At 34.7% G+C, this 18,620-nt stretch overlaps 3 protein-coding genes across 5 annotated transcripts in view; 1 reads left to right on the plus strand and 2 right to left on the minus strand.

Moving 5' to 3' along the window:
* The window catches only part of LOC127872353 (U1 small nuclear ribonucleoprotein 70 kDa-like), a 121,172-nt gene that overhangs the window by 75,176 nt on the left and 27,376 nt on the right, over positions 1–18,620 (minus strand).
* LOC127872198 (uncharacterized) overlaps positions 1–18,620 on the minus strand; it is a 229,571-nt gene that overhangs the window by 61,944 nt on the left and 149,007 nt on the right. The window lies entirely within an intron of this gene.
* LOC127872271 (potassium voltage-gated channel subfamily A member 2-like) overlaps positions 17,271–18,620 on the plus strand; it is a 31,708-nt gene continuing 30,358 nt past the window's right edge. Inside the window, exon 1 of one of the 2 annotated variants that reach the window (XM_052415609.1) lies at positions 17,271–17,510. The gene's annotated coding sequence lies outside the window, so the exon portion shown is untranslated. The remainder of the gene's footprint in view (positions 17,511–18,620) is intronic. The other variant, XM_052415603.1, reaches the window with a different exon arrangement.

Below are 18,620 nucleotides of genomic sequence, written 5' to 3' on the forward strand. Positions count from 1 at the left end.
TTATTAGCTCAACTTTACAGAAAAACAGTTCATAGAAATATTCTAGTACTGAAAAAATATACAGGCTAGTAATTTAAACAACACGGTTGCCAAACAAAGCATGAATAAGCTACCTTCACATGGAAACAACAGATGGTTCATATCAAAACTTCATATGTCAATATATGAGGTTGCACATTTGGTGGGGTTTTGGGTTCTTTATAAACAATTCAATGACTCAAACAGGCCTTGAAGAAATTTTCCAGAGCCACTCGCCCTGCAGGGCTAGTGGGCCTGACAATCCACTCGCCCGTCACTTTAATCTACTCGCCCTGCATTAAAAAAATATATATCTATATTTTTAGTTTTGATGACCTTTCTTTCTGTTCCCTTTCTCAATCACCTTGCAGATATTTTAAAATAGAACCCTTTTCCATGCCAAGTTTTAATATTTCAGACAAACTTTTACTGAAAGACACGCTTGATTGACAAATGGTTACAATATGGTAAATTTTTGCTAAGGCTTCTGATCACTAATTATTCTGTTTATTAATAATTATTTTTTATTTTTATTTTTAATTAAATATAGCAAGAATTATAATTAACCAGTTATGTTTTATTTTGTTATTTATATTTACATTAAAGTGAAATTTTATTCTTCACCGAATGACCAATATATTTAACTGTGTTTTTCACTTTTAATTGATTGGCTAACAGCACTGACACCTACGAAAAGAGCGAAGCCGATTTCGAGATTTATTTTTACTGTGCCAGTTACGTCATTTTTCAGTGTCAAAACGAAAGTGCAGTTTCTTTGTGTACTAAACCTATGTTTTGTTCGTTCCAAAAATTGTTCGCAATTTGTATTGATGTGGCAGGAGTTCTGGAACTTAATTTATATTTCTCAACTTGAAAAACAGCACTCGCCCGGTCGGTCGAGTATTTAACAAACTTTACTCGCCCGACTGTCAACTTCACTCGCATATGAGAGCGGTCGAATGGATTTCTTCAAGGCCTGTCAAACATTTACTGATGCAAGATATTGTTAACAACCAGTTAAAATTACCTCTGAACATGCACACAATGGGAATACAGCCGGCATTAAATGTGTGATCTTGTATAAAACTTGCATTAGTGGTAAGCAATCTTACAATGAGCCTGTCAAAAAGACTTAAATCTGTAAATCTGCCTGTTAAAAATGCTCCGACACCATGCTAAATTCCAATTAAAGACATGACATGAAATCTTAATTGCTGTTTATCAGGGGAATAATAGGAATATTAGGAAACAACATTTGCTCTGAGGTGATGAATATGTGCTGGAATGTAACACCTTTTGAAGGTAATTAGATACTATGTCACGACTTGTTGTAGAACAGATATGTTTTAAGTAACACATTGACAGCTATTATTATTAAACAATACTGAAACTAAATTGTTCCAAGAAACTAAGCTGTTCCAAGAAGCTACGCTATGAACTGAATAATGTTGAAAAGTTGAAAACTGATATGGAATTCAAAGTATTAAGGACCTAAAGATAATTTGAAACAAATAATTTTTGTCTATGAAATACAGAGTGTCATCATTTTAAATATAGTGAAAATCCCTGGAATAATGCAAGTGGACATATGAAGAGTAATAAAGAACTACTACTAAATGATTAAAATGGTTTCTTTATCCAGATCCAAGCATCATGAACTGGAAATGCATTATCTGATTATGTTTCTAATTAAAGAGTAATCACTGAGTGTACAAACTATACATGCTTCCATATGATTTATATTAGGAGCAAATGCTTGCATTGTGAGATCCATTATCCATTATCCAGCAAGGCCTACTCAGATACCCTAAGGGTCAATGGTATCAGATTGATACATTAAGCAAACTAAGTTATAAATATAAGTGGATGTGTTTGTATGTCTGCTTGCTGCTGTGACAATACTTTCTGCACTGTTCTTTATTCCATGCACAACAATAAAAGTATATAAGAGCTGATTTAACACTGAGACAAAAGACAAATACATTATGTGACAGAACAATCTGATATGTAAGCACAAAGCTGGACAGTGTGAAAGAATGTTTAAGTTCAATCACTATCATTGCCAGATGGTGCTGCTATTGACAGTTGATACCCATGCATAGTATGCATGATCAATGAGACACTGGGATTCTGTGGAGACACAATCGGACAGGGCCTCCATCCAGTTGATGTGGTGTGGGAGGGATATTAAACACATGTTTCAAACTCCATTGGAGTCAAAGAGTATCCGAAAACAAGAACAATTGACAAGTGTAAAAACATGATTGCTTGGCGATTATGGAACATAAAAGATTGTCATTTTGTGTGTGAAGAAATTGTGTGTTTATTTATTGGGGGTTTTCAGGAATAGACTGTAATTCACCAGATACCAGAATAAAGGGCAAAACATGAAATGCCCAATTAAACTTCACAAGTGTTTGAATTCTTGGAATAGTGAAGAGAAGATTTTAAGGAAATCATTTTCTGTGTTCTAGAAATGCACAATTTACCATTGGCATGAAGTTAGTGTGCTTTTGATACATAAATTATGGAAGAAAATTTCATGTATTGCCAAGGAAAGGATTTGAATTTAATTATTTACAGTCATTTGCCAAAATTGCATGATATGGATTAAAAATGATGGATGTACATCGGATGCCAAAACGCATGGATTTATATACAGCAAATAAATATATTTGGCATTAGTAAATGTCAATGGCAAATTTATATTGTCTACAGCTGCACTTTAGTACAAGATTTAAGCAATACAAACATGAAGCACCTATTGACAGTGAATTTCCAACAAACACTTTGAAATTAATTGATACACAATGATGGTTGCACTGTCACACTGAGAATATAGTAAATAAACTCAATAGCGAAGCTTGTAAAATGTTCAATGGCAAGACTTAGTATTCACTTGATTGTCATATTTTGAAAGGTGGCTTTGGCACAAACATCCAGTTTTGCAAACACAGGCACCATTTTGTGTCAATATTACACAAACAATTAATCATCAAGGTTTTGTAGTGTTTTTTAAACTGTTGTCAATATAAAAAATACAACTTATGCACAATTTTTTGACAGTTTTGACACAAGCACCCTGTGGTGTCAATATATTAACAGAGACAATTGATCATCAAGATTGTGTTTAGACAAGGGAGGTTTAGACAAAAGCATCCTTTTGTGTCAATCTTACACAGACAATATTGTAAGTGTATTGTGATTGTAATGTTTTCCGGTACTTTTGAAACAGCATAAGTTTGTGCCAACATTATACAGAGAGTGAATTGTAAAATTGTGTCCAGGTTTCAACAGATGCACCCTGTTGCGTATATGTACAAAGACAATTGAAAGTCAAGCTTTGGGCAGTGGTTTTGACACAAGCATCCCTGTTTTGTCAATGCAAGTTTATCCAACCAATCCTGAGATGATCTCCTACAGTAATTCACTCACGGTAGGTGTCTGTATTACAATTTTTGCAGATAACCCTTTCCCCCATTAGAAGCAAAGTGAAAATGGCTTTTGCAACCAGCATAAAACCAGAACAGCCTGCAAGTTACTCGCAGTATGTTCAGGTTTTATGCTGTATGCTGCTCATCAATAACTAAGGGTTGGAAATGAAGCCTTTAAAACTTTAATTTAGTCAGAAAGATCTTAACCCATTTACGCCTAGTGGACTCTCCCATCCTTCTAAATTAGATCAATTTATTTCTAAAATTAGGGATGTCTAGTATATTTATTTCTATATTTAGAATACAGTCGAAACCCGATGGCTCGAACTAGCTTTGCTCGAATTTCCAGTTGGCTCGAACTCGCATCAAAGCTTGGATTTTGTATGCCTATATATTCATATAAATATTTTGTCGGATGGCTCGAACTCGCTAGGCTCGATTTATCGGATGGCTCGAACTGTTTTCACAGTCCCGGCTACAGTTTTCACATGTTCTTTTATTATGGCTCGAACTCGCTTCGGGTACCAAAAAGTATTATTGGATTAGGACCGCTTGATTTAAGGCACGCACAAATTGATTTAACACCGGTCGCATAATCTGTTAATCGATTATGACCGCTTGATTTAAGGCACGCAATAAATTGATTTAACACCTGTTTGCTGACATGTCATCGACTCAATCGTTAATTGATTTGAGTAAAAGATGACATTTTGTATAAGAGCTGGCGTTCTTGTAGATACTGTATCATAATGGTTGCAACATCTAAACCACTAAAAAGCTTCGTTGCTCGACGACAGCTACGGAACGCAAAAAAAACGGACATAATATCATTCTTCAAAATATATTAATAAATGAAGGAATGCAGTGCTGTCTCGTATGTAAATAATGTGTATATAGTACTGATGCATTTTTGTTCATTAGTGCTCTGTGTTACCTTAAAATGTGCTACGCTAAAACGTGCTGATATTTACTAAATGCTATTTGTTAATTGTATTTTTAACTGTTTTAAAGTATTTGTAAATTAAAGTTTAAGTATATATTTGTTTCTTATTAACTTATAAATTCAAAAGCAGTAAGTAGTGTGAAGTAGTACAGAGTTTAAGCAATATGTATCCTCTTTAACTGGAGGTCAAAATGTACTGCAGACTTGTTCGTAAACAAAAGTTTATAAGAAATCGGATGGCTCGAATTCCGGATGGCTCGAACTATTGTTGCCGGTCCCGACGAGTTCGAGCCATCGGGTTTCGACTGTATTTCTAACAGAAATTCTTTCAAGCAGGACTACAAATGCATCCTAAGTTCTAAAGTGGTAGTCAATCAGAAAGTTACATTTAATTAAAGACCTTTCTTACTAGATTCAAGTTTTAAAGGCTTCATTTCCAGCCCTTAGATACTAGTAAGCAGCAAACAGCATAAAACCTGAACAGCCTATGAGTCACTGGCAGGCTGTTCTGGTTTATGCTGTTTGTACATAGCCATTTGTACTTTGCTTTTGAGTGGGAAAGGGTTAAGAGATAATATAAGTATTCCATGTAGCTTATTCAACTAGAGAGTTAACAAGGCAAATGTTGACAACGCCTGACGGACGACGCACGACGGACAAAATGCGAATACAAAAGCTCACCATGAGCACATTGTGCTCAGGTGAGCTAAAAAGCCATCTTGGTTGACTGATTCTGTATGGAGAACAGATTCTGATAAATCACAAGTTACATTTCACTGCAAAATCCCCACATCCATATTGTAACAAAATATGACCAAAACAGGCATTGCATGTCATTCTACAATTCCCTCCAGACTCAATTTTCAAAAGACTTATTTAAATTAGTCCAACATATCATCTTAAATGTAAAACCTGAGTAGGAAAATCAATTGCAGTAAAAACAGTGATACACTCGAAGAAGTGATTAAATGGAATATTATTAATGACTAAAAAAATCATTATCATCCTTGATTTGAAAAAATTGGCTGTGCTCTGTGAAAAGGGAGTTTAATGCATGTACGTACTGTTGCTCTAGAAAGCTGATCAGAAATGAAACTTTCCGCCTTAACTTAATTTTTGCTAAGAAGAGACCATCTTAAAAAAAAAAACGCAACATAAAACAAGAAATGTGTTTGTCAGAAACACTATGTCCCCTTCTGCGCCGCCTTTACTTTTTTTTTTGAAATTTGACCTTTTGACCTTGAAGGATGACCTTGACCTTCCACCAATCAAAATGTGCAGCTCCATGAGATACACATGCATGCCAAATATGAAGTTGCTTTCTTCAATATTGCAAAAGTTATGGCAAATGTTAAAGTTTGACCAACCCAACAGACCAACAGAAAGGCAAAAACAATATGTCCCCCACTATAGTGATTGGGGACTTAAAAATTAGCCTATGTAGTCTGCACAGGCTCATCTGGCACAGATCTCTTGACACATCCTGCTCAAATGAGTTATATGCCATATGCTCTGGAGCTACCATGTCCACTACTCAGACCATAAAACCATGTGCCACTTTACAGCCAGCAGCGTAGCTCCCGACCAGTCTCCGCACTTGCCCAGCCTGGTTTTAAGCTATTCTGGCCCCATATTAGACATATTTTCTTCTGTGGCTACTCAATTGTTGAATAGTTCTCAGTGTTTGCCATACATGCCATAATTTTTCAGACCAATTCCGGGACATTGAGTTAAATTGTCCGGGACTTTTGCCGATTTTCCGGGACATGTATAAAATGTAGCGATATTTAGACATATGCATTTTTGGTACGTTTTTTTTTTTGTTTCGCATCGTTAATTGCAAAAGATCGAAAGCCTATCCGAAATACACTTGATCTATTAACGTCAAATTAAACATTACTACTTCCGTTACAAGATACAAGCCACGTGTTTTCAGTGTAAGCGTTCTAAACATAGATGGTGACGTCACGGTGTTATTGTTATTAAGACCGGTGTTTAACGTGTAGTTGTTGATACGCCTTTATTCATTTATAACATTTATATAATAAAAAATACAACAATACAGTACCTTTAGATCGTCAACTCAAATCAATTTACAATACATACAACCAATCACAATAAAAAAAATACAACAAAACAGTACCGGTAGATCGTCAACTTAAAATCCGGACAGTCACACATTAGTTACACACTTGTTTGTACTTTTTTTACTCAACTTCTTTGTCGGTCAAACGTGCAAACATAAACTGCCTTTAATTTTTTACTCAGCGATGTTGGACTTCCGCTGTGTGAACAACTATCCTTTGCCCTTCAGAGCGGGAAATAATGACGTAGTAGATTAAAGTCAATTAACAACCACATTAAACAATGCCGCCTTTTCGGTTTGACCGCGAACGTGAGACAATCGATATGATAACAGGACCCCTGTTAATTGATCGGTTTTGACACGTAGCGTAGTCTGCCTATTCGGGTAGGCATTGTCATGGAGACGCTGGAGATATACACAGATTCGAGGTGCAGTTAAGCCTAGGATAAGGTACATGTATATATAGATTTTGTAAATTCCGGGACAAGTTCTTCATTTCGGGACTGTCCCCGACAATCCGAGACGTATGGCATGTATGGTTTGCACATTATTTCATACGTTTTTTAGCACTGTCTTGAGAGGATTAATGACTAAATGCTTATAAATGGTAAACATGAATGTTCATTATGCTTTCAATATGTTTTAAAAATAAAAGACATAGTAAAAGATGTATAACAAATCTGACAGAAAGTGAATAATTATGAATGATTGGTGAAGGAGGGGGGGTGAGGTGTTAACCCATTTATGCCTAACGTCTAGAAAAAAGGCCTTGGCAAACAGCGTAGACCCAGATGATACGCCGCATGATGCGGCGTCTCATCAGGGTCTGCGCTGTTTGCTTATAGGAATTTCTGTCATAAATAATCTAAATATAGAACTAAATATACTAGACATCCCTAATTTTGGAAATAAATTGATCCAATTTAAAAGGATGAGAGAGTCCACTTGGCATAAATGGGTTAATACGCCTGCAATCAGAGCCTCCAACATGCTCTGATCTCTTATCATGATGAGTCGGGGGAGGCATAGATGATGCCAAGACAATTCAACACAGGTGAGGCTGCTCTTATCAGTACACACAATTTTCTAATACTGTAAAACCATCACAATTGTACACAGAATGTTGACTAATAAAGCAAAAATGTGTAAGACATAGTCTAATATTTTCAGAAAATTGGGTAAATATATGAAGAAAACTGGTTGTCTTAGATAGCAGCAATTGGCGAACATAAATATTTTTTTAATTCAAGAGCTATAACTTCAAAGTGCCTTGTATTTTTTTACTGGTTATCAATCTTGGCCTCCATTGTATTCTAGCAAACAATTATAGAAAGTTTGGTGACAATCAGATGGACAGTTGGAGAGCAGAAACCACAAACTGTCTGCTGACAGAAAGATTGAAAGGTCAGAAAGAGTATGCCTCCATTTGGGGGTGATGAGCAACTGGGTATAGATCATACATTGACTTTGTTATAAACTCCATTAGCATATATTTAAAGCAATTTCCTATATTTGCCTTCAATTTTGTTCTTGCATGCTTTTCCCATGGCAAGTTAAATAAAAACATCCAGTTATGATACTTTGCGAGGTATGATTGAATGAACTGAAATTGATTTAATCACTTTAGTACGGAAACGTATGCATTCTTTTTATTTATATTTATTCATGCAAAATGGTAAAGGCCAGGTTAATATTGGTGAATTGTATAATACAAATTAACCTGCACTTTCCACTATGTTTAATGTTAAAGTATTAACACTGTGTATCCATTAAAAAAGCTTTTAAGGAAAACAGATGGCCATTGCTAAACCTTTAATTATAACTTCATACTAACAATATCCACTTCATCAAAATAATAATTGTTAATACATGTTTACATTTATCACATGCTATACCCTGTTTCCCATGTAATACAACCATTACATTATTTTTTTAATTACACATGTGTAATACAACATTTTAAAGCGCTTTCATTGGCTTAGTTTTCGTTTATTGACCAATTGCATTTTGTTATTTTGCTGAAATGACATTGCAACGTCAAATGACGTCACGAAATATAAACAACATTCGGGATTTATCATTATGTTTGCGTAAATATTTATTTAATTTGCTCATTTAAAAGCATGTGATAAAAAAGATCTGACACTCGTTGTCATATCATACCATATTTTATTAAACTCGTTTAGGAAATTCGTAAGTAAGCTCGCCACAGGCTCGCTAACTAACAAAATTCCTGAACTCGTTTAATAAAATATGGTATGATATGACAACGAGTGCCAGATCCTATATTTATGGAACAAAATTCATATTCAATCAATTGCAAATGAGAAAGCAATAGAATGTAAATAATGACCCTGGCTTCACATCTAACAACCCACAGCTCCTCATTATATTAAGGGTACAATTCAGAAAAACTACAAAGTCATCTGTCTAGAGACATGATCATTCATTGCTCCAGACCAAATCACAGAGAGACACCCACAAATCAATGGGCCGTATCACTGGTGATTGATTGGACTGGCGTATGCTTGCAGTCCCCTGGTGTTTGGTCCAGTCCAACTGAACACCCACAAATCAATGGGCCGTATCACTGGTGATTGATTGGACTGGCATATGCTTGCAGTCCCCTGGTGTTTGGTCCAGTCCAACACTTACTGTACACCCACAAATCAATGGGCCGTATCACTGGTGATTGATTGGACTGGCGTATGCTTGCAGTCCCCTGGTGTTTGGTCCAGTCCAACTGTACATCCGCAAGCTTATGCCAGTTTCATATGTATGGGAATGCAAGAGTGTACACCATGTTGACAGTTGTACAAAAATATTGTTTAACCCTTTACCCTAAGCTACCTATTTTGACGCATGTGTAGTCCCTAAGAAGGTTACATTTAATTAAAGACCTTTCTTACTGGATTCAAGTTTTTAAGGTTTCATTTCCAACCCTTACATACTGATGATCAGCAAACAGCATCAAACCTAACAGAGTTACTTGCAGGCTGTTCTGGTTTTATACTTTTTGCAAAAAGCCATTTTCACTTTGATTCTGAGTGGGTAAGGGTTAATGTCAGATGTTCACATCCCATGTGTAGGATTCAGTGACAAATTCAGTATTACTCTCAATAAAGATTAAAGAAGCGCGTGACTCTGAAGTGATCAGCTGAATGATTGGTCGCTCACCATTTGACTATATGAAAAATAGACAACAGACATGCACAAAACTCACTTCAGTGCACCATAGAGACATGCATTTCTTGTCCTCCATTTCGAAGCCTGACCTTTCCACAAGCCAGCAAAACAAACGCCAGGCCATAATAAATAAAACATCCAAATATATCAATACAGATAAAAAACGTAAATGCCAAAATCTATAAAATAGTTATAAAAATGCATTAAAGATGTCAAATGATACAGAATCTTCTGTAAAATGCTAAAACAGGCAAACTCATAAAAATATTAAAATTGGCAAATATATCCGTCTCTACAGCAGAGCTTGGCAAGACATAACCCCCCACATTTATAGTTTCGTATATGTGTTATACGTGTGTCTGTCTGTGCATGCCAGAGCTATTGTGTACTATTGAGAACCCCATAAACTGATCATAACCAGTGAGTATAGTGTTTGAGATTTATCTCAGACAAGCGCCAGGTATAATGGTAGCTGTTTTCATTTACCCGGTAGACATACTTTTGGAATTACCCGAACTAAACACACTGAGGTATGTACTATGTGGTTAACTGCCTATGTATCTACCTTGTTTCCTCTTTGCATAGAATATAATATAAGGGCAATCTCATGGCTTATTTAGAGGGGAATATTATTATTGTGCATGTCTTGCAGGCTTGTTTTTCTTTCTATACTTTGAAGAAAATAACCAACTTATGAAATGTATTATGTAATAGATAATAAAATGTTGTACTTTCACTGAAAATGTTACTATTTAAGTCATGCACACAGGTGGTTATAATGTACAATATAAAATCTTCAGAAAATATTTGAAGAGTTGTTGACTAAGATCAGCAAAACAGCTATTGATTTACTTCTTATGGTAATAGTAATCATAACATCTTTATTGCAAGATAACTGTCCATCTGGGAAGCACCTTGACAACACAGACTATAAAGGGGGTTAATTGACAACGAAGGTTACAGAGGTTAAGTTAGGTCAATAAGAATGTTCTGAACCCACCATGATTAACACTTCGAGTAGAAAGAAACTGAAACAATAGATCATTGTGCTGTTCCTAGAGTCTGATACCACATGATAATTTAGAAACAAATAAGAGCTCTTTGATTAACGATCCTTCCATCCTGTAGGAAAGTTTACTGTCTGGCACTGGAAAAAACATCATGCATGAAGTTCCTATGAAAGATTTATGCTGTCTTAATACAACATTTATGCAAGTAAATGGGAAGGAAGGCGACTACAATTTTTCAGTCTGGAATGTATTGGATTCAGCTCTTCAGATATTTTTGATAGTTTAAAATGTTAAAATGGTAATAATTCCAGCATTTTATATTAGGTTCAACAAGAAATTATCGACTATACAACTTTGTAAGAAATATTACAGAAATTAATGTCTATTTCAAATTTACAAATTCCTTACAAACTTTGAAGAAAAGATAAACAATATTAACAAGTGATAGACAATTGACTCAGTGATACACGACATACAAAAACCAAATCAAGATTTCCTTTATGGTATTCCCAACTACAATTGCGTCAAAATACATATCCAACGGGTTAAGGGTTAATTGCCCATAAAATAGAATAAAGCTCTGATTATCAATAATCCCTACTTCTAACCTGCTATTTCTATGGCACTTAATTAAGTGCTCTTATTTTATGATGGTTAGTGCTAAAACAAATTGATTGCTGGCAAAAAATTGTGCCCTTTCAGTAAATCTAAGTCACAACATATATATTTGAAAGTTTAATGTAAACTAATAGTTGTAAAAAAAATACAGTATTTTAGAACTTTTCTTTTTTCGTCATTCGTGGATGACGGTCCCTTTAATATGAAATTCATCGAATTGAAGATTTATCAATATTCAACAAATAATGCTATATTTGCATTAACAAGAAAACGGGCTATCTGCCATTAAGCAAACAAGATTCCATTTGGGTGGAATACAAAACTACAGAAAAACGAATCAATGTACAAATGTTAAATCCACACTGGACATAGGGTCAAACAAGAAGCTTTTTCAAACCTTTGACTAAAACACACAGTTACAACAGTCCAGAACAGGTCAAGCAAAATAGTAATAATAACATGTTACCCTTGTCAATTTTCTCTCAACAATATAATGGCATGCAAAGTAGCAAAAAAACTTTAATAACAGTTATGGACGAAAGCACCTGCTTATATAATCAACTGGGTTTTTAATTAACTGGGTTTCTCAATCTGGGGTATTTCGGTAAATGCTGATTACCTCTGAGATTGTGTTTTAATGACTAGTTGGTTGGGTTGGCTCAAGTCTGCAGACTTGTTTAGCAAGACTAATTGATAAATATTGCTGCCTGTTTCTATCAATGTCAGGGCAAAATTTGATTTCTAACCAGATTTTATACAATATCCAATGGTAACTTGGATTTGTCGGTTAACCCTTTTCCACTTAGATACATAAGATTTTATACAGTATTCACTGGTTACTTGGATTTGTTGATTAACCCTTCGCTGTGTTGCATAGTTTGTTGAAGAAACACAACACATGTAAACATAGATAGAGTCCATTTCTGATTTCATTGCGTTTATTTCTGCTTTTTAACACAACACAATGTTTTCAAAATGTTTGTCATATACAAGATACATGCGAAGCCCGCAACTGGCCCAGCCTGCGAAAGCAAGCAATTATGCACCTTCTATCTTCCGCTGCTCCAGTAAGACTGCTTTATTAAAATAGATATAAATAACGAAAGCTTTGATAATTGTTACGTATGCAATTCTGATTGGCCGTGTAAAGTCACGTGTCTGCAATGTTGAGTTGTTTTAACTTGTACAATTCTGATTGGCCTTGTGTAAAGCCAGGTGTCTATTACGAATGCAACCGACACATAACGAATACATACGGAATTGACCGAATGTTGACACGTAAGGTACACAAATACTAGTGTCCGGTAATTATTGACGTTCGCTAACCCGAGGCTACTGATATGTTGATCCAGGTGGCCGCCTATCCAAGACCGCATGAAATCTGGTACAAATTTCGACTATCATATTATTCCAACAATGGCCCAAATGTGCGTTTTGTGTGCGTTATGTTACAACTACTAAGATACACATTTTGACTCCTGTGTAGTCCCTAACCAACTTAAATTAAATTAAAGACCTTTCTTGCTATATTCAAGTGTAAAAGGCTTCATTCACAACCCTTTGATAGTAATGAGCACCAAACAGCATAAAACCTGAACAGAATGCGAGTTACTGTACTCGCAGGCTGTTCTGGTTTAATGCTGTTTGCACATAGCCATTGTCATTTTGCTTCTGAGTGAGTATTAGGGTTAACGGTCAATACTATCAAACTGGATTACAGAGCCATGGAAAATTAAACTTAACAGTTAAAAATAAAATGTGAAGAATAAATAATGCTTACAATTTATATACTTTTGGTAAAGATGCCTTGTAAATTAATTTTGACCAATAGACCTCTTTTAACATTAAACAAGGGACAAAATTGTCACAAAACCAGGTTTTCATTGTGAAAAAAAATCTGATAAAGGGAGAAAACTCAAACTGAACATTTGAAATGAACAAACAAAATTAACCCCCTGTGTAAGTTTGTTTTTTAAAAAAATCTATTTTTAGTCGTGGCGACCTTAACATTGGAGATATTGACGTGATTCTTTCGTGCGACACACCGTCCCATAATGGTGAACAAATGTGCCAAATGATTTTAAAATCTCACAATGAATGACATAGTTATGGCCAGGACAAGCTCATTTATGGCCATTTTTGACCTTTGAACTCAAAGTGTGACCTTGACCTTGGAGATATCGACGTAATTATTTCGCGCGACACACCGTCCAATGATGGTGAACAAATGTACCAAATGATTTTAAAATCTGACAATTAACGACATAGTTATGGCCCGGACAAGCTTGTTCCGCCCGCCCGCCCGCATTCGCCAATCTAATAACCAGTTTTTTCCTTCGGAAAACCTGGTTAACAATAATTCAACACGCCTGATTATGCCCATACAACAGATGAGAAAATATTAACACCCTTACTAAATGTAGCCACTATATTTTTATGATCAATTAAGGTCATATTTCCCCAAATTAACGGCACACATTCTTAACCCATTCATGCCTAGCGTCCTGAAAAAAGGACATTGCAAACAGCGTAAACCCAGATGAGACGCCGCATCATACGGCGTCTCATCAAGGTCCACGCTGTTTGCTTAAAGGAATTTCTGTAAGAATTGTTCTAAATATAGAAATAAATATACTAGACATCCCTAATTTTGGAAATAAATTGATCCAACTTAGAAGGATGGGAGAGTCCACTAGGCATAAATGGGTTAAACTCTTCTATAAATTCAAGGACTTTCCATGAACCTACACCTTCAAATGAGATGCTTATTATGAAACCTTGTTGTCAGCAACTATTAGATCCATTTTTGATCTTTCAGAAACAACAACCATCACATTATTCCCAGGTCTCACATTATTCCCAGGTCGACATCCTGGCTGAATGCAAAGTATTATAGGCAAAGTCCCTCCTGGTGAACAAAATTATTCTTGTGTCAGTCCCAATTTTGTCACAAATTTACAGGAGCAGACTGGTTACCATTCCTTACATTTTTGACCCTGTGTCTTCAGGGAATTCACATCTGTTGGTTGGGTGAGTGAATCCCAATTTACTGACCTGTTCAACCCAATTATTCATAAAGTTTTACCCGAAAACTGTGCCTGCCTACACTGAAACCTCAGATTATTCCAACACGACCTCAATTAAACCAGACTAAAAGACCAAATCTTCTATAATCCTTCTTGTCAAATAGAATCCAAAATGTATGATAATTTGAGGCCACATGCAAATCTCCATGAAATATATCATTGTATTAAGGCAATTAGGAGAAGCAAAAACAAACCAACAGTGGCTTATAATTCCATCCCAAGGGTTCTCATTATCACAACATTTGTAACTAAGCTTTTTTAAGACTGAAAACAAGGTCAAAAGGCTCACTGTTTTGTTTGACTCTTAGTCTTATCAATAAAACTGTCATGATTGTAATAGCTTTCTGAAAATGCTGGTTAACCCTTTGGATGCTGTCGTCTGCTAAAATGTTCTGCTAAATTTCTAAAATTTGCATTTTCTTCGATTTTTTTTCCAAAGAATACTATCAGAATAGCAAACAGTTTGGATCCTGATAAGACGCCACGTTTTGTGGCGTCTCATCTGGATCCAAACTGTTTGCAAAGGCCTTCAAATTCCGGTTCCAGCGCTCAAAGGGTTAACTACTTTTTCAGGATGACATGGTTCATATTTGAAATTTCAATTATTTCTATAAACACATCATCCACTATTTCGATAAGATGAAAATTCCTGCAATGTTTCAATTGAAGCAACTTTATAATAACCAGCACAAATTAAGCTTGTGGACAGTATCTAATGTTCTTAAAATGTTACCTCTGCCGATGACACCAGTTTTCAGATTACAAGCCAGAGCATTAGGCCAGAGTTTTTTAATAAATAGATTTTCGGACCCGCCGACTCTTATTTTTGACGAAACCAAAAAAAAAAAAAATTATATAATTTCAATCTCGGATTTTTTTTTCGGGTGCCAAAAGCCGGGTTTTAGACACAAAACGCGTGTCGGGTTTTAGAGAAGTAATTTATTTAAAGGGTTTACCGATATCGCGTGTAAATGTATCATAAGCGCTTCTGTAACATCGATCATTTTTACTGAAAACATTCAAAATGGTGGCGAGACCCCGATGACTTTATACTGGTTTGGACTTATTATTTACCAGGATGCTAAAACAACAAAACAATTTATCAAAGCCACTAGTGACCAATCAATTGGCGATGTTGTGCGCAAACATGTTAATGAACACGACGAAATCGCTTCACTTGAAGCGTCTAAGACAATGATTGACACAGATAAGGTTAAGTGTGACCCATCTATGCCAGTGAATGTTTTGGTCGAGAGCGAATTGAAATGCATACATGCTATTTTAAAGTACCAAACCCCACAGGATCGTAGTATTATAAAAGAAAATGCATTTGATGTCCTAATGGCTATGAGGAGGAATTACTGCTACCTTCCATCCGCCAGGTAAACCATTTGTAAATTATTTAAGAAATTTTACAATTTAATATATGCAATATATTCATTATTTGGCAAACCTGTCATTGCAATTAGCAGGCTGACCAAAAATAATGATTTTATTTATTTTTTATATTAACCCTTTCAGTGTGAGAACGGAATTTTGAAGGCCTTTGCAAACAGTTTTGGATCCAGATGAGACGCCACAGAACGTGGCTTCTTATCAGGATCAAAACTGTTTGCTATTCTGATAGTATTCTTTGAAAAAAAATCAAAGAAAATGCTAATAAATTGTTGCAATTCAGCAGACGCCATTTTAGCAGACCACAAATTTCCAAGCATGCAAAGGGTTAATTGCTTTATAATTGATAAAATACAAATCTGTTTTGATAGTCTTGGCAAGGTGGTATATGTGACTTTTATAGTGACTTTTAAAAGATCTGTTTTTCATCAAAATGTAACATTGAAGGACATACTGTAGCCACTTTTTTCAAGGTGCAATGTATTAAAAATGTGTTATTCTATCTCTACATAATTCCTCTTTGCTATAAGATTGTAGTGGGAAACTTGTACAGCTTTGTGTTTTACAATTTTAAAAATTAAACCATCACAAGCTTAATCTTGTTAATTTTGTACCTAATATCGGTGACATTTTAGTTCATGGAAAAACAAACAAAGAAATAAACAAACGTTTTCAACTAATACCACAATCGTGTAAGACTAATTGTATAGTCTGTAAAATGTTGACAAGAGGTTTTCATAACAACCCAAAAAGTGACATTCCAAACGAAGCAATAAAACAGAACTGTAACATTTATAACTTGGTGTACGGTATATTTTGTATTAAATGCCAAAAGATGGTATACGTCGGAGAGACGAGCAGATCATTAAAGGAACGTGCCAAAGAACACGAGGCTGACGTGCGACTACGAAGAGAGAAACCAATCTCAGAACATTTCAATGGTGCAGGCCACAGAGTGCAGGATATGGGTGTATCAGTGTTAACACAAATAAGAGACAGTTCCCATTATTACAGACTTATTAAAGAATTGGAATTTATAAAGAAGTTTCAAACGCAATCACCAAATGGACTAAATACAAAAAATCAACTTGATGTCCTGCTACGGGAAACTATCTTGTAAAAAATATATGTGAAAAACATTTGATATTAATCATCAACATAAATGGATGTAAAACTAATAGTACTTTATGCAATTTATCTTGTCCATAATGTGTATATGATATATAGAATAGCAAGTATATATGATTATTTAATAAAATATCATTTGAATATTATACATAGATATGGATTGAAATAATAAGAGTCATTAAATAAGTTTACCCTATTTAATTTATGATAATAAGTTAAGGTAGATTATAATTACATATGATGATGATTATTTTATTGTAAAATATCAATTTATTAAATATATAAAGCACACATTTAACATAGGATTAAGATACAATATGTAAGTGTTTAACGTCATTTCATTTTTGGCGAATTTTTACATTTTTTTGGCGCCATTTTATATAACGCCATTTATGACGTCATCATGTACAACGTCATTTGACGTTCAAAAACATTTTTCTTTGTTATTTAAATTGTGCAGTCAAAAGACGTAAAAATGTAGTTAACATATAATTTCCAATGTTTTGATAAAGGCATTATGCCGAAACGTCAATTAAAGGAGTATAATCAGAGAGTTATAATTTTTTAATATCCCTTCGGATAATTCAACTGAGCTAATAGATTTTGGTTTGTATTTTCTTTTAATACTCGAGCAACACTTGGCGTGTTTCATTTTTGAATTACATATAAAAGATGTTGATTTAATAGAGGAATATTAAAGTGCCTAGGCAGTGACATGGGGGATTGGACGACAGATTAAGATTTTTTTAATTTGAAGATTGACTTTGCCAGAGTTTTTTTTAATTCAGATGTTCATTTTGTCTTAAAAGGAATTACTTGCAAAAGACATATTTGCGTGTTTGTGCATTTTCATTTGTAACAGAAACTGTTTCGGATAAAAGAAAATTATGCAACTATAATTATATTCGTATGAATGAAATGCAGGTCCTTTAATAAATGTGTTTATTGCTAAAGATTTGTATGAGAATGTTTAGAACATAATAAATTTCATTGACATTTATTATTTTGGTCATGAAATATACAAAGAACTTCATACTATAACATTTTTAGCATAGTGCATTTTTGGTCACCATCTTTTTTTTTTTTTTTTTTTTCCGTCCTCCTACTGGACATGTTTTGGAAAAAAAATCCGAAAATCTTTTAATTAAAAAACTCTGGCCTTAATTTTACCTAATGGTGACTACTTCATCAAAGCAATAATACTTTTGAGAGTTGACAATGTTTGCAATTATGTCATTGCTTGAGAAATGGGGCTAAATTGCATGTGCTAAGTTATCGTCCATAATTATTTGACACAATTGTAACAATTCTCATAGGACAGTGGAAATCTGGATTAATTTGCTAAGAGACACAGATCATAATAGAGACATTGATATCATCTCAGCTTTCAAAGAACGTTGAAACCACTCTGGGACTAACACTAAATGAATTGGTCTCAAAAATGAAAAATGTATTAATAGTCTTCCTTCACCAAACAAAAGAAATATTGTTTACCCCTAATAAACACACTTTGAAGCAAGAGTAGTCCCTTAAAAAAACAATTACACTAAAAAATGTCTTTACTACAACCTTCAGTAAGATACTGATGAGCAGCAAACAGCATCAAGTGTGTTTTTTCAATCAAAGTAGGGTCCCGTAATGGGCCCCATTCCCAATGGGAAAAAGTATATATTTTTCCCAAATGGGAGCTAAAAATTTCCAATGGAATGTTCCCAG

This window comes from Dreissena polymorpha, chromosome 1 (genome assembly GCF_020536995.1).
Source record: "Dreissena polymorpha isolate Duluth1 chromosome 1, UMN_Dpol_1.0, whole genome shotgun sequence".
Classification (NCBI taxonomy): Eukaryota; Metazoa; Mollusca; class Bivalvia; order Myida; family Dreissenidae; genus Dreissena; species Dreissena polymorpha.